This window comes from Lepeophtheirus salmonis, chromosome 6 (genome assembly GCF_016086655.4).
Source record: "Lepeophtheirus salmonis chromosome 6, UVic_Lsal_1.4, whole genome shotgun sequence".
NCBI classification, from domain to species: domain Eukaryota; kingdom Metazoa; phylum Arthropoda; class Copepoda; order Siphonostomatoida; family Caligidae; genus Lepeophtheirus; species Lepeophtheirus salmonis.
Genome location: NC_052136.2, coordinates 31419015 through 31424744, shown reverse-complemented (window position 1 = coordinate 31424744; position 5730 = coordinate 31419015). Strand labels below are relative to the sequence as shown.

At 29.9% G+C, this 5730-nt stretch overlaps 2 non-coding genes across 2 annotated transcripts; both read right to left on the bottom strand.

Annotated features, from left to right (window-relative positions):
* Positions 1-1183: 1183 nt before the first annotated feature.
* On the bottom strand, positions 1184-1257 carry TRNAI-AAU (transfer RNA isoleucine (anticodon AAU)). Its single transcript has one exon. It is a non-coding gene; the product is annotated as a tRNA-Ile (tRNA).
* Positions 1258-2659: 1402 nt separating this feature from the next.
* On the bottom strand, positions 2660-2733 carry TRNAI-AAU (transfer RNA isoleucine (anticodon AAU)). Its single transcript has one exon. It is a non-coding gene; the product is annotated as a tRNA-Ile (tRNA).
* Between the last annotated feature and the right edge of the window lie 2997 nt (positions 2734-5730).

Sequence of the window (5730 nt, the reverse complement as noted above, 5' to 3'; positions counted from 1 at the left end):
TTTAGACTAGAGCACCTAGTTTATGCTTTGTATGTAAATGATTTGAATTGTTGCTAGAACATTGAAACAAATTCAATCAGAAATTTGATAAATCCAATACATATCCAAGGACCTACCAAAGTTAATAGAAATACAAGGTTATACCATAACGCATGAACGACTGATGTTTGACTTCCAACAGGCTTTTAATAGTGACGTCATAGTAGATGAGTGGTTGCGTGTTTTGTCAAAATCTGTTTTTCCTGGCCAGCAGTCGGTACGATACATTAAATTGAAAATTCTAGTAATAGTGACGACATAGACTATGAGTGGTAGCATGTTTTGTCAAAATCCGCCTGCCTTGTTTAGTAGTCGGTACTGTACATCAAATTGAAAATTGACAAATATTTGCTTTTCATTTTATTTTTGGACTACCAGTAGGTGACAGAGGTGTATTTTTTTAAAACTCCCATTACTTTGATGGGGTTAATGTAAATCCTACAGATGCTATACTAAACTTTTATTTTTTTGAGTGCTGCCATTTTCACTTTAAAGTGGAAAATTTTCAGACATCCCTCGTAGGGATTTGAAAACGATCGAGATTTGTCAATTTATACACACTCTTATAAAATTTGGAAAAGGATCATAATCAATCTTTCAATAATAAATGAAATAAATAATTGGTAAAACCTCAATGTCATGAAAATAGACCAATTAATATTTTTTTTCATTTTATTTAATTTAAAATACTTCCATTACAACTGGTGGAAGTACGAATTAAATATGTGGACCAGTAGTACATATATTATTTATAGGAATTTATTTATATGCTTAGGAATGATATATAATTCCATATTGACATTGAATGCCAAATAAAACAACGTAGTAACTAATAATTTGAATATTCACGAAAAGAAGGAAATATTGAATATATTCAGTTTCTCATAGAAATTAGAATCATGTTTAATATACTAAATGCTTCAACATTGATGGATTAAAGATATTGATTTAAGTAAACTGGCAGAGTATCTATCTTTTTAATAACATTTTGTGACTTATAACATATCTTCACTATGGACTAAAAGTCTGCCAGGATCTAATGCTATTGAGAATTAATATTACTCTAAATATAATTAGGAAAAAACCTTAAAAAAGGTAGGCCTACAAAATGAAACTATTTAAAAGATTTAAAAAAAGTACAATCTGGCCCATGGGGGGATCGAACCCGCGACTTTCGCGTTATTAGCACGACGCTCTAACCAACTGAGCTAATGGGCCCTTGATATATAAATAAAAAGTTTTTAACTTTAAATTTTTTTCAAAATTTATAGATTGCAAACTGATCTGTTGAAATTTAAAAATTCAACTCGATATCTTTTCCAGAAAAAATATAGGATGCTTGAGAGTTGTACCATTTTACTTATTGTTATATCTACTTTTTTTTTTTATGTTCCTTTAATAATAAAAATAAATCCACTTATTTAGCCCTGTAAAGTTATCTCGATTCTAAGATATAATTTTACTATCTTGAAAATGTCTTAAAGGTCCAAAGTAGCAGTTTATTAATTCTGGGTTGGAAACCATAACAAAAAAACAAAAACATGCTAGAATGATTCTTCTCAAAATGGAGTGTGGATTATGTTAATTAATTATTGTAATCTATATCAAGTCATAATTGAAAGAAAAAAATAATAATTTAAAATATTATAGTAGAGGAGATCCTCGATAATTAAAACTCTTCAAAGGATATGTGCATTTTAGATTTTACAGGAGGACAAATTACTATATAATCAACAACTAAGGATACTAATCTTAATCTTGCTTAGATATTATTGAAAAATATAAATATTAAATTATAATGAGTAACACAGCATTATAAAAGTGCAACATTTTAAAATAGAATCTTGAGTAAGTAATGTCTTGCACCGTATTGCCCTAGTGACTACCTAGCATTAGTTCCAAAAATAGTGTAACTAACACGAAATATAAACTACCTATGTACTTGGTTCATATACAGAGAAGATAGCTGAACGGCTTAGATTCAAAGGGAAATTCCTAAATAATAACGTTTTGTTCCATTAGAAACAAGGAAACAAAGTGCTTTACAGAATATGTGAAATAGATTCGATGGTTCCGGAATTGAAATTGTTTTCGGCACTTAGCAATGGTAGTCTTGTTACAAGACATTTTCAAACTACAAAAGAAGTGAAATATTGCAAAAAAAAGTATTTCAAAATATATTTTACGCAAAAATACCTGTAATATTTGTTTGCAATGTCTATTGTACGATACGTCGACACTAAGTATTCCTCATGATTTCAACCCATAATTCCCTGAGTATATACGGTATATAAAGTACAATATTACGTAGCCAAACGGGCTAGATATAGGCCACCCTGCACTAGCCTTACTGTTTTTTACAGTCTGGGGCTAGCCTTTCTGTCGTGCTCTGCTTATACTATTTCAACAAAGATAGATAGATAAAGAATATTTCAATGAATTGAAAAAGTATATTTTTTATGTTACTTTGTTACTTTAAATTTCCCATCAACTAAGGGGGAAGGGGGGTAAATGGCTTTGACAAATAAACCATCATAAATATGATTACAATATCGAGCAAAACTCCTTTAAAAAAGTAATTATATAGAATGTGTAATTTTTCAAAGATAAAAATTATTGATGGCCCATGGGGGGATCGAACCCGCGACTTTCGCGTTATTAGCACGACGCTCTAACCAACTGAGCTAATGGGCCCTGGATATTATTCCATACAGTTTTTAAGTATATATATAAAATAAATGTTTTTTAAACTACTTTCTACAATGCATCTTGTGTTTCGGACTATTAGGAAACATTCTTAATGACATTAATTACCAGGCATTGAGTACTCAATATGAAATGGAAGGCTTCCCCCGCATTCTTTAATTTATTTGGTTTCGAGTATATCAATATAAAAGTGTATAATATCAAGTTGTATAAAATATATTGTATGCATTTCTTCACCATACATTCTGAGTAATGTTCTTTATATTGCCCTTTTTTAATTTCCAGCAGAATGTTAAAATACAAAATGGATATTGATGTGCCACGAGCAAACTCGTAAATTTGTACTAGAGTTTTATGAAGTAAATAAAAAAAGACAGAGAAAACTCGACTCGTAGGCATTGAAATTACTCTGAATTCATCAAAAAACCGTAACCTGTCAAAACCTAGGAACTCGTAAAAAATTGGGAATTCTCTGTTTTTCTTTTTCGAGCCCATTATAACATGTAATTCTTCCTAGACTGCCTTCCTTTTTTTATTATATTTTGAATCTTTGTTTTCCCAGAGGCAAAACAAACATTGAAGTGAAATGTGTACTCTTAATCAAAGTTTGTTTTAAAAGTAATCTTTGTTTGATTGTTTTTAAACTAGCAGGAGTAGTCGATACTAAAAGGAATTCCGCAGTTTATTAAGCACACCCTCAAACTTCTCACCAGATCAATAGACATACGACAAAATTAACACTATTAATAGAGATTAATGAATATTTCTAAATGCATAAGGGAGGAGGCGCTATTAAATATAAAATGCAAATGTTCAAATCTGATTTTCACTCTGCTAGCTTCAAATTCGTTAGGCGTTTCCCTTGAAATTCAAGCTTAAATATTATCCACATTTCTCTTACAGCATTTTAGTTTTTGGGCATTAACTTTGTAACCATCATTATTTGTTTTGTTTAAATAGTAGTTAAATCTTGAGATGAATTTATTGGCTAAACTTTTAAAATGCATTGGTATTCGATATATAATAATAATAAATTGGTCTTTCATAACTTTAATCATGGGGGAAGTAATGGTCACATTTTTTTACATATGTGACTCTAACAGCCCTGTTCATCTTTTGAATCTTTAGTTGAATTACAAGATTGGAAATTGTCAACCTTGCATATCTTATACCAGTTATATCAGGTTTTTTAATTCAAATTATGAAAATTATTCCTCTTCATCTACCCATACTATAAAAAGTCTAAGAGTGAGTAATTAGTATTCACACGAATAACAAGTATTCAAGCGCGTAACGAGTATAGCTTGTAATTCTTCTCCTGTTTTTTTTGTTTTTAGAAACTCAAAAATACTCATGCTTCAAAATTCAGATTGCAACACATTAGTATCAACTTCATATTGAAGATTTAAAAAAAAAAAGAGATTTTTTTTTTTTTTTGTGATCTACCTATATTTTCATCCTGAAATGGTACATACTTTATTCAACGAAGCCTGGCATTTTCCTCAACACAGAGTCATATTGTATTGTATATACGATAACTCCTTCAAAATAAAAAACCATTATCTATTAAAGATAAAACAATCTAATTAGTTAAAATTTAGAAGTCATTGTGCCATCAAATTAACTGTTAGCTCTCATTAACGCAAAATAAGTACTTCATGGAAATAGAGCTATTATTATCATTTGCCTCATTATTAAACTGTTATAAATTATATTAGCTTTAATCATGACAAAACAAGACTGTCTACATAACTTCTTTTTTGAGCCCCCAATCCACATGTCTATTTTTATTCTTACAAACTAAATCGGCCATATTATATTTTATAGGTATTTAAATACTCTATTTTAAAAAGTAGTATTTTAGTGTCTGTTTAAACTTTATGTAACCACATAGTATGTCAACATATTTAAATTGTTTATTATATTGCTTTTCACAATTCAGACCCTCTATTGTAGTGGTTCTTAACGTGGGTTCGATCGAACCCTATGGTTTGGCAAGCCCTGCATCCACTGGCATGAATGTGAGCCGGGCGACCTGCTTTCAGTACGAGTGTACCGCAACAGCGTTGCATAGCTCAGAGACATTTATGTACCTGGGGAGCTGACGCAGGCTTCTTTCATGGACTTAGAAGAAATTGCAAAGTCTCTTGTGGGATACTTTCCCACCATAGCACGGGTGAGATAACATTCCACGTTTAGTGTTGCTCTTGTGCATAATAAATTGTGCTATCTAACTGGCTAATTTATAAGCATTCCTTTGCTAGAAACATGATTTTTGTTTCCAATTTTACAACAACAACGCTTAATTGTCATTTTTTAGAATAAGGTTTTATAATACTTTGAAGAAATCCTTTATTCTGTAGGCCCTATTGATTTATGTTTAAAGAGAGGATGGAATACATAATTTTTATTTGTTTAACTTATTTTAATTAAAATCTAAACTTATATTATCATACAACATTAATTGCGGTATTATTTTAATAACATAAAAGTTTACACTATATTTTTTTTGTCAGCGATTCATTTATCTGCATCATTTCCCATTCTGAACGTTTATTGGTTGAATTCTAATGAACACTTATTAATATGTGAACAATTATTAAATAATAGCTTTCTAGTTACAGAGAATTAAATAACTCCATATCAACTGATTTTGATCCTTTTTCCCGTTTCTTTTTTGAAGGACAATTTGGTCGAAAAATGATATTATGATATATAGGTATTGTTCATGTGCTATACATAATATCAAATATGTAAATTATTGAGTGTTATTTTGCAGAGAACTATTTTATATTCATTAAGAAATATTATATAAGCATAACAAAGTATTGGTTCACTGTAATATGATTATGGTAATAAGGTTGCAGACAAAATCGTTGCGTGGTAAAATGATTGTGTACATTATCATTGTGTGACAGACTTGTTATGGGTAATATCATCGTGAATCCATATCACTGTAAGCAATTTAATTGAAGGTAATTTTAC